Source organism: Ambystoma mexicanum, chromosome 10, assembly GCF_040938575.1.
Source record: "Ambystoma mexicanum isolate Mex_15411 chromosome 10, UKY_AmexF1_1, whole genome shotgun sequence".
In the NCBI taxonomy this organism is placed as follows: Eukaryota; Metazoa; Chordata; class Amphibia; order Caudata; family Ambystomatidae; genus Ambystoma; species Ambystoma mexicanum.
In genome coordinates, this window is record NC_090932.1 from 851,846,621 (window position 1) to 851,868,063 (window position 21,443).

The following is a 21,443-nucleotide window of genomic DNA, read 5'->3' on the forward strand; positions in this document are numbered from 1 at the left end:
ATGCCACCATGGTGCCACTCCTTCCAACAACTAGAGCGTTTTGTTGGTTTTCAGGCTTTTTTACTATTGTTTTTATCATTATTTTGACCCAGCCCGTATATTTTCGTCTGATGAGATTACCTGTGGATCCTAGATACATCATGGTCTCAGTTCCAACCCCTTTCACACTTGCGACAAAAGTATAAAGTGCGGGACTCCAGTTTGCCCTGATATTAGCACTCCAGTCCTTCCAATTTGGCCTTTGAGCATGACGAAGTACTTAGAGAGCTGCCACCCAAATAATGCAAGATGCTCTGCAGGGGATTCTTGTACCCTTGATTCCTGGTCCTCCATGACTTCTCTGGGTCCTTCCCCACAATCAAACACAACTCTGCATGCTTTCCTCAAACGTGATGCTGGTACACAGCTGTTTTGCCATATTCCTTTCACTTGTGCAAAAATACAGTTAAACAGACTCATCCATATCCCGTCCCATTCCAGTCAACCATCCGAATACCCCAGAATGCCCTCCTGTTCACAGAGCTTTTCAACCTGTACATAAAAGCCATCAGGAAAATGCTGTCCAGGAAAATCAATATTTTACACCACAATGCTGTGTTGTGGGCCAGAGCCACTGCTCAAATCCTCCCTGGACATAATTCAGAGCAGGAAGCCCCCATTATACCTCAGAGGGAACCTAACAAAACCAGAAATCACTCCTTGGAATGGAGACAAATTCCAGCGTTCAAAGGAAGATTGACTGATAGATTAATTTTGATAGCTTCTGCCCATGATTTCAACTAATGCAGATTCTCTGGGCTTACAAAAGACGCATCATGTTCAAAGAGCACATTAAAATGTTATGCTGATTTATACTGATAATGAAATCACAGATTGCTGGGTATCAGCTAGATTTTATAAAATCAACTCTCCACAATAATTTGCACTCCCCACTTCAGACTCTAGTCCTTCCTCACATTGTTGGTGGCAACACCCACCTCGCTGCTCTCTCCAACATCATGTGTCCCCCTTCCAGGCGGTCTTCCATGTTGTAGCACCTCATCTCAGCTCAGGATATTTTCATACACTTCACCCTCATACTCATTGACTGCCATTCCTCCTCCCCTCCCCATTACAGGCATTCACACAATCAAAATCTCTGTGCATCATCTACAAAAACCCTTCATGGTGGTAAACCTGACTAGCAAGACCAAGAAACAGCCATTCTACATGTATGCTCTTACACTCTGAAACTCTCAGCCCCTTGGCTTGAGAAGCAATCGCTCCCTATATGCAGAAGCACTTCACATTTGTGATCCAACACTGCCCTGGCTGAATCACTGCTAACCTTGTATTGCAGTATCACCCACTCTACCTGACTGAATCCCTCAGATCTACATAAACCTCTCTCCAGCACATTAAAACTTCTGAAAACTTCACATGTGTAAACTCTTAATTGCTGTAAATTCTCAAATATGCATTTGTAACTTGCACAGCTCTCGTAACCCACCTACGGTGATCCGTGTAAATTGCTCCACTGCAAGAATGGGCCAGGTCCACGCAATGCAAAAATGTAAATAAAATAACATTTAAAAAGTACAATCTTCAAAGGCCATTCGCAGGGTATGAGTGGTAGTATGGAATTCTTATTTTTTTTCTCTTTCTGGGAAACTGATGACAAATCAGATATTAGGAGCAACTGGTGTTAGGGAAACTTTCTTTAAAAAGAGTGCCTATCTGTTCTTTCTCTGGCCTGCTGTGTTATGTTTTATGGAAACTTAAGTAGATTTTGAAAAAATGTAAGGGTGCTGCTCTAGTACTATTATGTAAGCTGTTGGTTTGTAAAATGCACAGACTAGTACCACAGATCTGGCTTAATAAAGATACAGATTCAGGGGTTCGATCTGCAACTTGTTGGGTGTCCTGACCCACGTTTGGACTATTAAGCTGCAACATTTGGTGCCGTGGGCTTAGAAAATCCAAGATGGCGGAGAAGCCCACAGTTGCGCCAGAATCCGGGAAAACCGCGCAGTTTGTGCGCACACCAAAATGGTTGCCTAACCTGCTACCCACCAGTGCAAGCATGATGGGCCAGGAGTGCCATGAGTGAAATGTGTGCCAAAGGAAAAACAGCAGTGCCGGTTGGCTAAAAAAAAGCGCTTTAAAATCACCTTTGTTTCCCTGAATGCAAGCTCAAAATGCCTATTTCAAACATTGCAGTATATTCAAAAATCTTACTGACCACCAGCAGACATCTGGCAGAATGAAGTTTTGTGTGCTTACAAAATCTGGAAAGAGAAAGAGCCCAAAACAATGTTTATAACAAAACTGGCTGAGCTGTGGATGTCAGCAGCTGAAGTGAAATTGGACTGAAAGACACTAAAATCTAAATGTTTAAAATAAATGAATGACCTACTGTTGAGTGTCACATAGTTTGCAACTGTTGAAATGTCATAGTTTTGAACTTAGAATCAGCGTTCTAGCTGCATGTGTAAAAATTGTCAGTTTGATTTGAATGTAGAAAACTGGGAACTAAAGTGACATTTAGCTGAAGCCTGGCTTAATGAAACTGGATTCTGCCTGACAACTACCCCCGACAGGAGATGGGATTCAGCAGCTGTGTTCCCAGGCCTGGCTGCATCCTGCTGCCCCTGCCAAAAGGAGATGACACCTCTCTGATTGAATTAGGGGAGTGGTACCTGCAGACTGCAGGAAATTGAACAAAGCCCTGTCCTGGACTCAGGCAAATGTTATATTGGGGGGGTCGTAAAATGGCTTCCTCTTGGGAGAAACTGGGAGGGGCACTGCATCTGTGAGCAAGCTGAGCTTGGGCGAAGTGGATAAACCAGAAATTCCACCATGTGCTTTGGAAAACCATGCCCCTTTGGGGGCAGAGCATAATTTTAAAAAGATGGATAATTCATAGTGCGGACTTGTAAAAATGATATAAATAACATCATCATTCTTGTGATTTTTCTGTGCACATTTTAAGAGGTGTTAGGACCCTGTGGTATGTTCTTGGGGATAGTAGCGGAAAAAAGGTTGTTACTCCAAATGTATGCATGTTAAAAATCTGACACTTTATCATCTGAAACCCATATCCCTGGTGCACATTTGTGTAAAATCTGGAAAGGTTTAGAGGTTGTGATCTGGATGAAAAGGGCAGAATTCTGTCATAAGTGGACACGACATCTTACAAAGACAGGGATCGGATGGTTTGGTGCTACAGAAAATATGTTAACTGGACGGATAATATTAGAAAAATGGTACATAGATAAATATGTATTTGGATCAGAAATAGATTTGTGTGCAATTTGACAAGGGGAGGATTCTCTGACCATAAACCTACCTCATCACTCTGACTCACAACCCAGTTCCCCCAATCAAGGAAGAGAGGAAGAACTGGCCAATGATAAGTTGAGAGGGTTGGGCATGCAGAATTAGCCGACCCTCCCACTTTCTAAACACACAGAAAGAGCCACTGGAAGCAAGATAGGACTTTCTTTTTCACTTTCTGCGGAGCATTTTGACTTCAGACTTCACATCCAGAGATCCAGACTTCAAATCCATCAATCTCCAGAGACCAGAAATTAACTCCAGAATTTGTAGCATAGAGGCCTGAATCCACAAGCTGAATCCTTTTTCAGCAGGCCTCCAAATCATTTGCAAACTATTCAACAGCCGGGCGAGCAGTTTGAATTTTTGCCAAGAACTTTTGTCAGAACCAGAGACCAGACCGCCGTGCAGTGCCGAGAAATTTTGTCAGAACCAGACATCCAGACCGCTGTGCAGTGCCGCTAGCAGAGCTGACCCAGAAGGTAGAATTATCCAGTGAGCAGAACCAGGCAGAGACCGTCCGTGGCGAGGGAACCGCAGTCCAATCCGACCTGATCCGTGACGGAGTCGCATTCCTGTCCAAAATCCAGTGTGAGTACCCAGCTAGCACTGTGTCAAAACCAATCTCTTAGTTTAAAATAATCTAATCCAAACTATTTCAACCTATTTAGAACTGCCTTCTAGAATCGTTTCATTCTGTCATCTTTAAACCTGAAAACTCTCATTTGTCATTCTGAGCTTTCAAATTTAAAATCCGAAAAACTACCTTTACTAAATCGGCCTTATCTCCGGAACCGGTTGTGTTAGAAGCGCAATTTAACTTTTATTTTGAAGCTGAGCTTCTAAGCTTTCCAACAAGCTCTAAACTACTCTCATACTCTCTCCATAATTGCGCTCGACGCACGCGACTAAATTTGCCGCGATTTGACATTTTGCTTAATTTCAGCCACGTGTAAAAAGATTTGTCCTTGCTTTCCTTTGCTGAAATTCGTTTGCAACCTGACAATCATTCATAGAGCATTGCTAAAGTGATCCTGAACTAATACAAAGTAGCTGTCACCCACCCTGAACCTCTAGAGGGAATTAAAATCATTTTAGCATATTTTTCACTTCTTTGCATACCACATCAAAGTATATTGCCTGTGTTTAAAACTTCTACCTGTTTTCCTCTACGCTTGCTAGGGGGGGGGAACTGAATTATATTTGATTGCATTCCTGAGAACTGTGTGCTTTTCTTCCATCTCTTTACCTTGCATAAAGGGAGGGGTGAATTGTCAAAGAAAAGTGATTACATTGTCTTTTTTTGAAGTCATATCAAATTTATTTTCTGTACTGCATTTTCATTCATCATTGCATTGCCTTTGAAGCCATAAAAGCATTCTCAGCTACTTTATCCTCTCTATATCACTTCTAAGCCATCAAAAAGAGTGTACCACTGTAACATTATCCATTGTTGATCACTATCATCCTCACAAGTGTGCTATCAAATATTAATTTACTATAAAAGTGTGATAGATATATATTGTTTAATTTTCAAATAAACCTTTTAAATTTGCAAAACAAACCTACTTCTTGGCTCAGCAGGGTCAGGGGGATTCTGAGAGAGGGGTGTTATATAAAGGTTGTCATCCAGAGTAAACGAACTGGACATAAAAATACATCAATAAGGGCTTCCATCAGCATCCCAGACTAGGCATTGACTTAGCTGTAGTGTTGAATTGAAGTCGCTTACAAACTAGATGTGTATTAAGTGATGTTTTTTCTATTAGTAGATGTGATCATCACTTATACCACAGAGATCTATTCTTTAGCTAACTTCTTATCTTTTATTGAATTAACCTTTACTGATATATTATTTGTTTTAAGTTGCTCTGTATTTTTATAGTTGGTTTCGATTTTATTTACTTCAGTAGAGTTTGGAGTAAAATCAATATGTACTGTTCTTTCAGAAAATAAGGGATTATAGTTTAAGGTTTGGGTTGACAATGCACAGTAGGCCCAAAAAACAATCGGAAAGAATCAATCCAAGGAAGCAATAATGGAGTGCATGATTTGCAAGAAAAACAGTTTTAATACATGCAAAAAGGTGGCCAGGAGGGTCAGTCAGCTCTGTGGAACTGAAAACTGAAAATGGTATAGATCCGCCCACATTGATATACAGTATTTAAGGACAGAAATCACAAAATTAGAATACAATGCAAATATCAAGCACATGCTAATCCTGTGTTCCCTATTGGCTCTCACCTATACAGAAATCTAAACCCAATATATATTAGTAGCCCCCATTTATTAGTACATCACTCGTGACCATCCTAAATACAGCCCCCTACCAATGATGTAATTGTACAGTAAGCAGAAAATAGTGGCAACCTCAGGCAGTTCTCAGGCCTTGTTACATGTTGCTCTGCAACACTTATTACAGCTCCCATTTTGAAACATGCTGCCCTCCCTTAGCACACATTCTTCCATATATCTCTTGGGAACCAGGTGGCTACCTAAAAACATAACTGAGCATCCAATCCTTTAATGACTTCCTCATATATATGTGTGCTACCACGCCATTCTAATGCAGACCCGGTTGTCCAAACAATCCCTAGGGGGCAGTATGACCACAATCTAGTTTTGATGCTTTGGCAATGCCTTCACCAAAGGCTTCGTTCACACCAAAATATGTCCTTCACAACTACTGCATTTTATTTATCGTCAAGAACACAAAGCGCTATTCTATACTTCAGTAAAAGCTCCTCAGAACAGCGAAGCCCTGCAACAATAAATAATATGTGTGCTGCACCTCACCCTCCCGCCAAGGATCTTGGCATGCTGAACACAGACTGGGGGAATCATGAATAGAGTTTAATTAAATGGAAAGACAGAGGCTCAGAACTGCGGCCTAGTGCCCAGAATGGCACAAATCCACACACTCTCCGACAGGGCCTAGTTCAAAAGGGCAGGACTCTGGCTAACCTGACAAGATGCCCTTATGCTAATAGAAACCAGTAACAATATATTTTGTTGCCCATCAATCCACCATCTGCTTAGTAGCCTAGTGCTCTCTAAAGATGTGGCAAAACTAAAGCAAACAAACTCCAATTTGAAAATGATCTGAAGCCCTGTGATGAACGACTGAAACTTTGACACTAAAGATTACCCAATCTCCATGCTAATTGAACCGCCACAGCTTCTACTTGCCACACATCTGGGGCGTTGCACCTGCATTCCAACAACAGAGATTGCAAAAATCATATGGAATGGAAATATTGTGATCAAGTGGTCTATCCAATCCTCCCTGATGCTTTTCTCAGGTGTATTGTGTGTCCTTCTGCCAATCTGCAACCTGGGTGACTTGATAAACTTGCCAGAAGTTAATTAGGTTTAAGGTGTGGAAGGGCACTAATAACTCAGAACGTTCAGTACATGTGGGGCTAGTACTTAATTTGTAAACATTCAAAGATAGTCAGCTGGCATTAGAATAAGGATTACCAGAGAAGAATAAGCGCATGTAAATTATTTGTATAATCGAACGTACAGAGGTGATTGACAGACTCACAATTCAGTGTCAACATTCAGACCAGTCCCCCAAATCAAACTTAACATAACATAAACAATGATGATTTAAACTGTTTGTAGTTGAAACTTGAAATTTTGTAAAAGATAAGATTCCAGCCCTGAGTTGAGTTGATCTGAAAGGAAAGAAGAATGTCTGTTTGACTTGAGCAGGCCCTATATTTTGCCTGTTTTTTCTGTTTAAACTTACATTATTTTCCATTGTTTGAGTCTGTATTCAGATTAGAACCATTTACATGTTATTCAAACCAATAGGTGGATATGGTTCCAATTGGTCTGAAAATAATTGAATCACAAACAAGGAAAGCTGAGCACTGTAACCATTCTTTCAATTCCACCCACAACAGCGTGTTGAAAGAGTCAAACTGATTTGAACCATTATTGATAGGATTCAAACAATGATTCACATCAGTCTTTTTAAATTGTGTTCCCCAGTAGCTGCAAAACCAACAGGAATTAGGAAACAGGTGCATAAGCCAAGACAGACCGGACTCCTCTTTTTTAGCACCATTGCATAAAGCACTCAAATTTGTACATAGACCTGCAGTTGTTAGTGGTTGTGACTCATCATCTCCCTAAACGCTCTGGTTGTAAATGTTCTACAAGTCCCTGACCGGTCTGCTTCCCTCTGTGCATTTACTGGAAGTGAACCATGCACTGAAGGAATCTACTTTCACGCCTGAGTTTATGTGCCTGGTTGTTATCAAGCTATTGGGCTGTTTCACCCTCCTTATTGATGCAGGCCATGGTTGACCGTTTCCTGATGACACAGAATGATCTGATCAGCCTTGGGTCGAGACTGTGTGTTAGAAGAAAATGTATTAGACATTAAAAACCTCTAGCCAAAATACATCTGTTTGCAGAAACTTCAGAGGCCGTTGCGGTGAGGATCAGGTAACAACCAGAACCATCAGTTATCCTGGAGGCGAACCATAGGAAGGGTTGTGGCACATCTTTCTTCCTCCAAGTGGCCTTTTGTATCATTGATTGACAAGGTGGCAGGCAGGTTGTGTGCATCACTGGCGATAGATTGGGAAATTCCCGATGACTACACCTTCAAGGAAAGGTATATAACTTAGAAAGGTAGTAAAACCTACCACAGTATCAAAAGTCACAACCCAGCTACTACTGAAGGCACCAGCTCCTTCCATGTACACCATTACCCCAGCACCAGGACAATGCATTATGACATCCAGGGTCACAGCTCTGATGCCTGCATCCACGAAACTGATGCAAACCACTGAAGGCCTTCCCTGGTGCCACGGTTCACGATGATGGCCATGGCACATGACAATATTCTCTCAAAATTAAGGGGTAATGAAAACCCGCCCTATGCACTACTTCACTTCTCTTCTTTCTTTTTCTCCTTTGACTTTATAGCTTAATGAACTGAGCTGTAATGGTGGCAACAGCTAAAGGAATTTCATAGGATAAAGTAAAAATAAAATAACACAAATAAATTGATCTTGAATGAGATATTGATCATCAGTGATGGGGAAAATTATGTTGTGGCTATTTATTGACCTCATTGGAGTTTTCACACCAATCTTTTAACCCACCTATCAAGTCAGGGGAGTTATTATTTATATCATTCCATGCTATATATGGCATAAAGTACAATCCATCTTGCTTGCCCTATATATAACATAACATACCAGGTGCATTTGAAGAGCACCCAGAGGGGTGCTATGGTGCTTTTGACATAACATGTTTAGTCATTGCATAGACCTCATAAAGTTGAAGGGCTGAGTGGACCTGCTGTGATTTAGACCTGTGACCTTGAGGTCCAACACAGGACCCTGTTCTGGAGGCATTTGTCCCCCGAGACAAAGTCTCTATTGGAGGGGGTGCGGCCAGCCATGCCATGCATGGGTGAGAGAGGGTTACACTTTCTCATCGGTACCGGCAATGCTATGCACAGCAATTGCCTCTGCTACTGCTAAGTGCCAGAAGTTCCAACCATAGTTGGAAATATGAAAGGATGTGACTTAGCAGGCGTGTAAGTTAAACTTTGGAAAAAATCTCATATTTTTTGACAACTCGCACAGTGAAATGTACTGGTTTAAATGGGTGGGAGTTATCACCGGCAAGACATTGGCAAACTAACATTTTCAAAGAGAATTTGCCTCTGCGTTTGCCTTTTAAGGAAACTAGCTTCATGTTTGCATACAATTAGACCACAGCACTTACAATTTAAATAATTGTTACAGCACGTTGCACTCCTTAGAAGGCTGCATATTTCTTTGTCCATTGGCTAAACCTACAAATCTGATCCCCACTTCCCAAGAGGGGCGCTCGTGGAATTTTTAACATTTTTACACAAAGATACAAAACCTTTTTCAGGTCCCTGAAAGCAGACCTCTCGAAAGAAAGAGGGCAAACAGTCCAGTATCTCAGGCTCACTAATATTTAACTAATCGAAGCACTTAGCAAAATGTTATCTTGAAGGCTGCGTCCATAAAGGCGCTACCTTTGTCTTGGTTAGACTTTTAAGTTATCTTTCTTCGCTGCTACATCTGAAGGGATTGCCTGGAAAGTGTTCATAAAGTGGGAGAGCAAACACACGCAGGGCGTTCGGAGGCAATTTCTTTCTTAATAGCCTTTCAATGATACTATCTCCTCGTATTCTTCTTACGGATGTGAAAATAAACACAATTTGTATCTTGCGCAGGTGTGTATTTCTTTAGCCAAGAGTGCGCAAAAAGAAATTCACAAAAAAAAGTCTACTTGTTATCGGTAAGCAGGTTTGCTCGAGCAAATACTGTGTATTTCAGTCTTCTGGGCTTGCTTCTAAGAGATTAAAGGTTAATGATGTCAGCAGTCCTTACTCAACAGATTTATGAATAATCAAAGTCTATCTAAAGGCTGGGCCAATTTTAGAGCATTACCTACGGAGAAAATGTCAATAGCAGACATGCTTCCTTTCTTGCTAACTAAGCAGCCATGTTTTCTTTCACATTACTCAATGTAGTTTACTGATTAATCTGCATTTTAAAAACATTTATTAGAATCCCTTATCGATCCAATGCTTTCTTTTGTAGAAAAAAAAAACAAAAAGAAAAAAACAAGAGAACCTGCTCAGACTTTTAGGTGAAACCATCAAGAACCATCTCCATTTGTTTTCTGAATGGAACAGCTTTCAAGTTATTAAAGTGCGGTTACTGTATGTCCAGAATCCAAATATATGCTCCGGTAAAAAAATGGGGGACCGCGCGCTGCATTAACAAGGTCGCGCGGCATGGACCAGCACTTAGGTAAGATTCAGGTAATCACATCACAAAAATAGGAATACATGAAGTGAGACATGTGCAGACCAAGTCCAACAGCAGGCACATAGTGATGCTTAATAATGTTATGGCTCTACATCAATTGAAGGGAAAAAAGCTCTATCCTAACAAGGTTATTTCGTTGGAAAGTGTATTTGGTGTTTGACACCCCTTCCTTGGACGTTCAGCAGCCCTGCTGGGTCCTATCCTTATGTGTGCGAGAACCATCTGGGGGAAATAATTGCAGGCCTATCAACAAGCAAACGCGATGCAAGCTTTTTATTGTTAACTCAATATCACTTGTAAAACCTGCACACAATGATACTGGAAGGGAAGAAGTATTGACTGCATGCGTCTGTGCACCTCATACAGTGTCTGAAAATGTTAGTCCTACCTCCATGACCAGCACTGCTCAATTTTAGTGTTGCCAGCGGTTGGTTATAGCAATGCCTGACGCGTGCCTGCCAAAGCGCGCAAGATGCAGCCGAGACCGACCATCTCCTTGTGCCTCATTTACAAATATACAATGTGGTTTCTTTATGCTGCCGCTGCACACCCCAACAATTCAGGGAACCTTGACAAATGAACCTGCCCCTCTGTCTAAGTCCAGTCTTGGTACAACGGTGTTAATACTAAAAGCGCTGCTCCAGCACCGTGTGTGTGGTGGAACTTGCCCTGCATTTTCAGAGAACAGCATGTCCACCCACTCACACAAGGGACTTCTGTTGTAACTGTGGCTTTCGTGGGTGGGCCTTGAGGGTCCCAATGAGCCTCTTTTCCCTCTCCAAATAGAACCCTGGTGTCCCCGTCACACGTGCTCCACCTCTAGGGTGATGCGCATTCAGGCCCAAGGGACAGATTGCCTTTGAAGAACCTGTTTTTTTCATACCAAGCAAGCAATAGAGTGGTTGGTGTTCCACCTTGCAAATGAGGGAATGCCACCTTTGCAATGGACTTCCCTAAGGTAGTTTGGTAAGACAGCGGGGGCCTTTAGTAGCAAAGTACAGGCCCTGGAAACAAACATTACAATGCTCCATTTGCTCACGGGTTCCCCTTCTGTAATGTCCTCCTGAGACTCTTTGCACAGTCACTCATCAACTCTAGTTGAGTGCCATTTTTGGTGTCCACGGAAGCTCCTCTATCCAAGAGACCCCTCTGGCGTGTGGGCATTCCTCTTTTTAGAACATCTTTTCTGCAGTATACATCAGGTGCCCACGCTGTACTGTATCATTCATTGGTTTCTGCCATATACCAATGGATCAACAGAACATTGGAGACCACCAAAAGGACACTCAACTTGCGTTTATTATGCAAAAACCCTTATTAGGTGGAAGGGGGGTGCAACCTCTCAGAAAGGGTGCAACGGCACACACGTGCATTTTGAGATAATGGTTCAAGGAAAACACACATCAGTAACATTCAAACCCTATTCTAATGTAAGACCATGATCCTAAGTCCACTTTTCCTACTATTCAACAGTTTGCGGTGGTTGGGGTGCTCCTCCTCTGAATGGTTCAGGTAAAGTCACTCACGGTCCTCCGATCACGCCAACAGTCCAGGACTGTCTTGATGCGGAAGCAGCTGGCCTTGCTGAGATCTGTAGCTCGATGCCCAGAAGAACGTTGATTTCTTCCTCGGCTGTCTTGCTTACATTTTTTAACGGAAGTTATACTGAAAGGGCCTTAGCAACGTAACACTACAACTTCTGGCACAGCATAGCCAGATTCTCCTTAGCTTCTCTTTTCTCCACTCTGTTTACCTTAACTGTGTTAGTTCCCACCTCTACACTGGTCCTCCTAACTCCTTGGTCTTTCCCCCGTCCAACTCCAAGCTCGCATGCACTTCGCTGCCTCTCTCTTCCTCCTAAAACTTTCCCTCCTCCAGCGCCAACTTCTTCCTCGCCGGTCTGATTCTTTCCTCTTCTTGCTCCTCGATCGCTCCCTCTTTGAACTCCAGCTTCACTCTCAAATGGCTGCTCCTCTAATCCTCCTCTGCCTCCTCCTTGATCTTTGCCTTCATAGGACTTCAACCTTTGTTTTATGTCTCAACTCCTTTCCTCTGCCTCCTCCTTCTCCTTGTTCGCTCTGCACAATTCTGCATTTCTAATCCCCTTCTACAAAAGGGGTTCCCCAGGCCCCTTCTCGATTAAGGAACTGGGAGATAAATGGGATCCTAAGGATTTCACTCTGGATGCCTGGGTCCCATTGGCAATCAGGAGTGTAATAATAATAATAATTTAGCATGTATATAGCGCTACGAACCTTCAGGTATCTGAGCGCTGCTCATTATCACCCGTAGGTGTGTGGTGCTCATTTATCGACCTAGGAAGGATGAAAGGCTGAGCTTGGCCCTGCCAGGATTCCAACCTGCGTCAGCAGGCTCGGCACAGATGTCAAAGCGAGCGCTCTACTCGCTGTGCTATCGCAGTGCCATGTAGGAGTGGTTAGCAGTGACTGAACACTCCTTCTGATCATGTGAGCTGCATTTGGTATTATTCACTTGTCATGGACCCATGGCTCTGCGGCCTGAGATGATAAAGAGGGGAGTCACCCTCTTGGGATAATACAACCCGTCGCGGCAGCCGCAGACTCCACCATAGTTTATCCACGTCTGCCTGGGTGTTCCTAGCTCTCCCTTGCATAATCATCTGGCCATCCCCCTCGAAATCGGCTGCCACCCTAAATCACCCCCTGGAAAGCTATCAGCGAGCTGGCATGTAAGATTGTGTGTTCTTGTGCCAGTCTTTGAACACGGCATCCGCTAAACTCCTGGTCCGTGCTCACAGACAGCTCCAACTGCACTCGTTTTCCATGTCTGATTTTAGGACAGAGCGCAATAACGTGACGCCTGTAATAGGCCTTTGCAATTTACTGCTGATGTAAAGTAATTATCAAAGGTGCATTTTGACATCCGTGTGTTCTGATACTAAGAAAATAATGAACAATTTTTACATTATAAATGTATAATGAAATTATATTCTGACATGTATTATTATAGTAATAATAACTGCCCACTTATTTTACACTCGGACAAGCTGACAGATATAAAAAGGACAAGCTGACACATATTATAAAGAACCCAATTGATTTAGTGATTAAAAAATGCCCATCACAATGTTTACTTCTGTTACTGAGCACTTGAAGAAAAGGACAGAAGAGACGGCACAGAGGAAATAACAGCTCATGCTGTTCAATAACACATCTTCACAGGCTTCCCAAAGGTCAGTCCTTTGTGCTGTGGGCTTGCACTTAACTGCAATGACTTCCAACGAGTAGTCACCCGCACCCAAATTCTCTATCCATATCCCCTCGTAGAGCACCTTGTATTTTTGTTGGGTTATTTAACCACTTTCTCCCATGGAGATGAGAAATGGGCGTAAAATTCAAGGATCTACGTCTTCCACGTAGAGTTCCTCCTAAAATGCATTGCCATGTGTAGCATTGCTGGACTCGAAGTAGGGAACATGCTAGCCGAAGGTGTCACTGAGCCTGTACCAACATGGCAGCGGCCTCCCCTCCCCTCCCCTTCTGATCCCTGCCAGATTTCCAACCACTGTAAGGCACTGTCTGGTGTGTTTTACCAGCACAAGAAATACGTCATTAAACATGCAATGCAGATGACTTGCATGTGGATCATGCAATTTCCCGCAACGAGCACCACATGCAGAAACATAACAAACTTGAAAGTTGAAACTATAGGTTTTAACAGGCGGTGATGAGTCGCCTTCTATGTTTCAACCACTTCCTGAAAGAAGGGCCCAGTGTACTAGAAGTCAAACTCTCTCTGCGGCCATGAAATTGATGAGCAGATTTTCTAAGTTCAGACAGATTCAACTCTTGCCATGCAGTGCATGACCCTGTTCTCGCCAAATGGTCCCATGTCCTTTAGCTAGCTGTATTTAGCCAATAGTGCTTTGCATGCTGGGGCATACATGGCCATGCAGGTTCCAAGTCAGAAAGGGAAGAGCAATACAACATTTACCAACGTGACAAGTGATATTGGGTCCTAGATCTCTCCCCTGCCAATAAGGGATTAAGCTGGTAAAATGTTAACAGTCCAGTGTCAATTGCACCTGGTGCAGATGGTGATGTGCACTTTGCCCATGTATTAGACAATTAAAGATGTGGAAAACCTATATAAGATGGAGTGAGCAAGTCTCTAGAGGTCATGAAGGGTAATGACACCCAATTCAATTGAATCAAACAGCAGTAAATAAAGGTCGAGATGGATACATTTGTGGTTCCCTGACACGTGATTCAGAAGTTGAAAAAAGGGGCTATTCATTAAGCCCAAAAAAAGATAATGGTGTGCCTACACTCCCTTGAATGTCACAGAACAGAGAATCGGCTTTGAGGTCAATTACAAAGGAGAAGTCTTGTCTTGGGGCCTGACCAATGAGAGACGATGGACTAATTGGGAAAGTGGGGAGTAGTCTGATGTTGCATGCGGCACCTGAGTTACGTTTTGCTTAAGTGCTGCTAACTAGCCGAAAGTCCAAGATTGGGAAAGCATGTCAACCAATCAAAGGGTCTATCTATTAACATGCTATGCAATGTTGCAAAGACCAACTCGCTGCCATTTTTTCACTATAATCAGTACTATACATATTAAAAGGTAGTTCAAGGCGTGCCCACCAGATAAGGGGCAACCAATGAAGTTATTAATACTTATATATACAATATGTACATTTGTTCACTTAACCAATTCCTCCCTTCAATAGGTTTTAGTTTGCCATGTAGGATGAAGTCATAGATTACGCATATTGATGTATGAAACTTTTGTATAATCAAACTTGGGTGTGAGTATGTGAATTACTGCCTGTAATTCCCAGGTTGCCCTCTTTTATTTTTATGCTGATAATAAAGTAGTACATTGCCATATTACCTGCGTCTGTTTGGTTATTTGGGTCTGAGATCATTATTGGTAATTCCATCTAGCACATGAGACGTTTCAAGGTGCTATAGCACACATTTTATAGTATAATCATCAGACATAACACCAAGAGTCTGTTTGAGCAACCTCAGCAAGGCTGGGTAGTTGATAGACCCCAGGAGCCCTCCTTTCATAACAGTGATGTCAGCTACTCAATCTTGGACCCACCCTGTGGACAGAAAGATACACCCAAATACCAATGCTGTATACCATCTTGAGACAGAACAGTACAGAGAACTTGGGTACTTCCAGCCGCAGCCATCGACACATACGGTTTTGCACTTGTCTCTCACTCTCCTCCCACCAACCCATCTCTTTCTCTTCCATGTTCCAAGAGGTTGTCAAAATGGTAGAATTTGTGCATATGAGACAACTTTAGATAATGTTGCTCAATATTCAAGTGTATGCATTTAAGTCCTTAATTGCTATAAAAAAAAATGGTGCTCTTCAAAACAATAGCAAGCCTCCCTTATATGGGCCACGATATCCACACAAAATGACAACACCTTACAAAGAGGACAGTGTGATCTAAGAACACAGACAGCCCAGGAAGCAGCAGGAAGTTCCACGTTTCCCCTGACCATCCCTAGAGTGTGCCTGGCTATTGGGTGGCATATATGTCACTTTCTGAAACATGACAAATCCAGCAGCAGCCTCTTGAGTTCCATTAGAATAAAACCAATTCTTTTTGAGGGAAATTGTCAGTCCAACTTGATGATTCAGTACAGTCTGTGTTAAACAGAAAATATTCAATATATTATTTAAGATGAGTTCATAAATATAGACTACATGACAGATGAACAGGTGCACATAAAGCAGATCTAGCCGCGGAGCCCTCGTGCCAACGAGGAGCAGCCCCCGGGAATCGGTGGAGAGGACACAGGAGAAATAAGAGGTAACATGGCGTGGACACCAGAGTCTGTGACTTCCCTCTAGAATGGCAACAGGATCTTGTAGGACAGAAAGGAGTATTCGGGCGATGTTACTCAAATTTCATTGACTCTCAAGGTTGATATACTGCCGGGAAATTTCTGCAAACATGTACAAACAGTGTACAAAATCCTAAAGAAATGTTTGTTAATTAAATGTCACATCCATTGAAAGAAAATGCATTGCAATACTGATATTTGATTAGTTCAATATCATTATTTATTATGCATGAAATGTTGGAAGGCAGATAGAAGACATCAATAGATGAAACCTTTCAATTGTTAAGAATGATTCAATTATACCCATTCGCATGGGTGCTTAGACCTATTATAGTCATGCCTGTGGGTTACATTTGGCTTGGCACTCGGACAGTGCATTATATAAGCTTGGTGTGGCCTGGACTGACCTCTCTGGCTACACTTTAGAACGTCATGTATAGCTTTAGAGACGATCTAGGCCCCCAGGTGCTCTGGATCTAGGACCCTAGGTTCTATAGGCACGCACGTACATAGGAATGTATAGTAGCCCAGCAGTGAAGGGGGTTAAAAAACTGCTGGGACAAATAGTTAGATCTGTACATTGACTACCTCTGCAGTGCTTGTGTTGCCATGGAAATGGTATCTTCATTCTGGCTTCCTCCCTTGTATTACATGGTGGGTGATGTGATAGATTCGCCTTCTTTGTATACCTCATTTCATAGTCACTTTTATTTCAAAATCTAGATTGAGGTCTTTCATCTGCCTTCTACAACTTCATGTTTTGAAAACGAATAAAATATTATTTTCGAGCACTGTATTGATTGCTGTGCGGTAAAGTGCCATGAGTGGCGGTAACAGTTCTAAACCATATTAGGATGACAGTAAATGTGTACCACAACCACAATTGTGACCAAGTTGCAGAGTGTGTTGCATACCAAGAACATTAGTGTCCCCTTCCACGCTCGAATAGTATGCATGGGCAATGGAAGGAATCCACTGCCAGGACAGTGCCTAGTTGGTGGGAGAAAGGTTTCCTGGTGCAGAGCTAGGCTGGAGCAGGTAACCCCACCCTGGCATTAAGGAGACATGCAGGTTTTTTCACTAGTGTGGTGGCTGAGGGGGTTCCAGCTAGGATTGCTGCACCCAAGGGTTGGTGGAGGGATACAAAATGTGCATGCCTCCAGTGTGGTCTATACTATCCACCTCTGTTAGGTTGATGCTATGTATTTTTCATGCTGCATAATGGGAACATGCATGAAGATGGGCAGGAATTCCATGATATGTATAGCGCACACCTTGATTGAAATCAAGTTCTTTCCCATTTTGATCATGACACTGCTGTACAATTGCTTGCACATTCACTAGGTGTTAGGTTCTACTATGTGCATGACCGGAGATGAAAAACATGAGTCTTTCTTCTGTGTGAATGATCAGGTGATCCATCTCTCAGCCGGCACAGTGCTTGAAATGCATAGGGTAAGAAAAGTAGGTAATTGACGTCGAGTAGACTACCAGTGCCTGTCAAGCCTTGGATTCCAGGTATGAGGCTGATGAAGCGGGACAAAGCCCTGCCCGTTGATTGCTGGAAGATGCAGGTTGTGGAAGCCCTGCCAGTGGCATGAAGGTCCAGTGTAAGTCTGACACTGCAGGTGTCACCAGTGAGAACGAAGGAAACTGGAATAGGAGCAAAGCCATGATATGTAACTGTTACCACTACAGGAGGAACGTCCCACAGTGGAGTAGACCAATAGAAGCGGAAGCAGAGAAAGTCCTGCGCAAGCTCCCGGGGGCAGCTAGAAGACTTGCAAATGCCAACAGAGGAACGGAGAATGAACATCGGCTACTAGGAAATATGAGATACCCAAAAGCGAGGGAGCAATGCTGACTAGTACATCAAAACCAGGATGGCAGGTCCCATTTGGACACCATTGCTCAATGAAAAGCTGCATCTTTGGAAACTAAGTCAAATGTCCAACAGCGACCTGATAAAGTTCTTACCTAAGAAAATGATTCTCATTGGAAAATGGAGTGAAACATCCTCCAGTGAACAGAGAAGGTTCATGTATCAGTGATCTCTGCAGGTTTGTGAGCTAAGTCAAAAGTCCCACAGTGAATTGAACCTGTTGTGTAAGGATTCGGTTCATGGTAGGAAACCAAGTATAAAGTTATACAGCGAACTAAGAAAGGTGCAGTCAAATGACGTGCGGACTGCGGGGAAAGCAAGCATTAAATCCCACCAATAATGTTGGGTAAAGAAATGTTGCATGTTGGGAAACTGAATCTGAGGTATTCCAGCAGTTAGTCTGCACACACAGGTGCACCGTGTTTTTCTTGGTCAGGTGGGGCATTGCAATCACTGCAAGCAATAATTTGGCTGTGACTTTCCATTGGAAAATGCATACCATGGTACATGTGAAAAACCTTACTGTGCAGGGAAGTTGTGAAAAGCAGATCCTTTTCCTTCTTAACCTGTGTGCCTTTGAATCTAACATTTTGGAATCTGTCTACAATAGCATTACTGTTTTTTGTAATGCTGGATTCCACCCATTAGACACTACGCAGTTAAACATTTGAAAACATTAGGAACTGCAGAACATTTGCTTGAAATTTAACTTGTCAGCGAGGGAAACTGCCTCTCAGTGTTTTTCACATTTGGCTTTTTAACTATCATATGATCAAGAAGTCTCTGGGCCTTCAAAAGCTTATGGAACCACCATCTGAGCACAACAAAACATGTAAAAACATGGATTTTGCTTGATTTTACAACTGGAATAACACAGCACCAAACCCTTTTTCAAAATTGTCTAAAAAATGCTACTTGTTGAGTCTAAGAGCACAGAAGCGTTTTATAATGGCACAATCCCATAGGAAAACGTTCTGTGAATCAGGCACAAAATGTCTGCAGAAAAGAGCAACATGTTGTGTAGAATGAAACACTCAATGCTGGACAACTGACTCTACAATAATGTAACTTCTCAGGAGGACAGCTGTCTAATACGGAACGGAGACTAAAGTCCCATAGCAAGCTAAACATTTTGCTCAAATATTGTAGTTCAAGCATTGCATGCTGGGAAACTGAATCAAATGTCCCATACCAAACAGTGACGATGTTTGTCTAAAGAAACTGTGAACTTTCAGAGATTGAGTCGCAAGTCTCATTAAACCAACGCTCAATACACCTTTTCCCTACTAATATGCTGAATGTGTGGAAAGTGAACTATGTAACAAGTGAAAGTGGCGTTAAGTCATCAAAAGACTTTCCTGATTATGTAACGGTGGCAACTCAACAAGACCCACCCATTCTTATCCAGACCTTCAGATCCCTAATTTCTACAAATAAACATGTGTACCTATACTATTGAGTCTGTCATCTCTTTTTATTTCTAGTATTCAAGAGAACATGTGGTCCCTTCTGTAATTTAAAAAAACACACTCAGCACTACTAATTGAAATGATTGTCCTTTGTTCAGGATACACTCTTATGTGCAGAGCAACATTGCTGTTCATTGTTTCTAAAGGTCATGGAATATTGCCATTGCCCAAAACCTCAAGTGGAAGTCCAGGATGATTGATTGCCTGCTGAAAAATCTTTAATTGATCCTATCGAAAGCTACATAATAAAAAGTCTCTGGCCTTCATTAACTCTAGAAAAACATACCAAGCAACATTTTTTTGTTTTATTGCATCAATGTGGCATTTCGGTTGTGTCCTGAATTGTAGCGCAAAAGATGACTAATGTGTTGTAATATAACAGAGAAAACCTAAAATGAACCATAATGAATTAATCTGGATTAGTTTCTGGAATTATCTGATTTAAAGAATTATAGAAATTATGCGTGTTTATTTATTTATTTTTTTACATTTCTTAAGCGCATTAAGCCTAAGGGCATCAAGGCACTCGTTATGGTAATGGTTACAAGGCACACATTATTAAGTTCCAATAGATCAGAAAGTGAAGGGGGCCATCATGGATGGTGCCCTAGGTGGAGAGGTGGGTTTTCAGATGATTCCGGAAGGACCAGTAAGATTGCACGGCTGAACTTTGGAATTAAGGGATTGTGAACATATATGGATCGAGTCAGTCTCAATGAATGTGCTTTGCAGAACTTCTGTGACAGGTAAGTGGGCAGTGTTAGAGTTTTAAATGTAATCCGTTCTTGTATTGGGATTTCCTCTAGCAGCGGAGATATGTTCCTGTCTAGGTATTTTGAGGGCAGCTCGGAGTGCATTGTTTATGAAAAGGACTTGTCATCCTATACCCCCAAGCCACCAATGTACAGCGGTGTGAAGCCCTTAAAGGGGACTTACAGTGTTTACACATATAACTTCTCCGAACGACAATTTTTTCCCTTCCTCCCAATCTCCAGTGAAAAAAAACCTTCCCATTGATCCTCGTTTAAACTTTTGGTGGGAATTGTCTTTGCTATGCTTCTCTATTTTGTGATATGTTTTTCGAGCTCTTAAAGATAGAGTGACATCAGATAAAGAGAGGAAGCACAGTAGGCATATATTCCTTATACAGTAAAAGTAAAGGGCTGCACCGACTTTTAATTGACATCGATAAGTACACTTCTCTACTAGTTCTGTCCACCAGTGCTGTCCATTTTTCTTGGGAGCATGGCTCAGGGGCAACACGCTCACCTTGGAAGCAAAACGATGCACAGCAACACAGATTCGATCCCCAGGTCCGCGCTTAGAAACCTCAGGGTATTAGGTGCATTATAAATAACCAATTATAATTATAAAGTTAGTGTCAGAAGTAGAAATGCTACAAACAATAGCACTCCTACTATTAGTAGTATAAGTAAAACCAGTACAGTAAAGAGGAGTGCTTAAATGATCAGCAATTCTCGTAGTAACAATACTATTACCATTAGTAGTGTGTCTATCTTGAATATTAGTAGCAGTACTATTACCAACAGTAGTAACAGCAGCAGTAGTAGAACTACTACTGACAGTAGTCGTAGTAGTAATACTATCACTGGTAGCAGTAGTAGTATTAGTACTACTACTGACAACATTAGTTCTGCTATTAGTGGTAGTACTGTCAGCACTAATAGCACTAATATCACTAACAGTAGTACAGTAGTACTAATGCCCATAGTAACCATAGTAGTAGTACTAGGATGTTATCTTATTCGGCTGGACCAATATATTTTTTTCTTTTCATGGACAGGTCTCTGTGCCAATCAGAATTTGGGCAATCAGAGATAACCTAACCAACACTTTATAGGTCCCATCACCACCAGATGCTTTCAACATTGATTCTTACTCTACCTATGATGGATGAGTAATTTGGGGGTAGTGATTTCTACCCTTGTACTGCTTCTGTTGAGCCCTGCAGATGTCTTTACCCCACCTGCAATTCAACCTACCTAACTCAAACTGCATTCTTCCTGCTCATGCTAATTTTAGTAGATTGTTTTTAAAAAGTACATTGCCCCCAAGGTACCCAGAA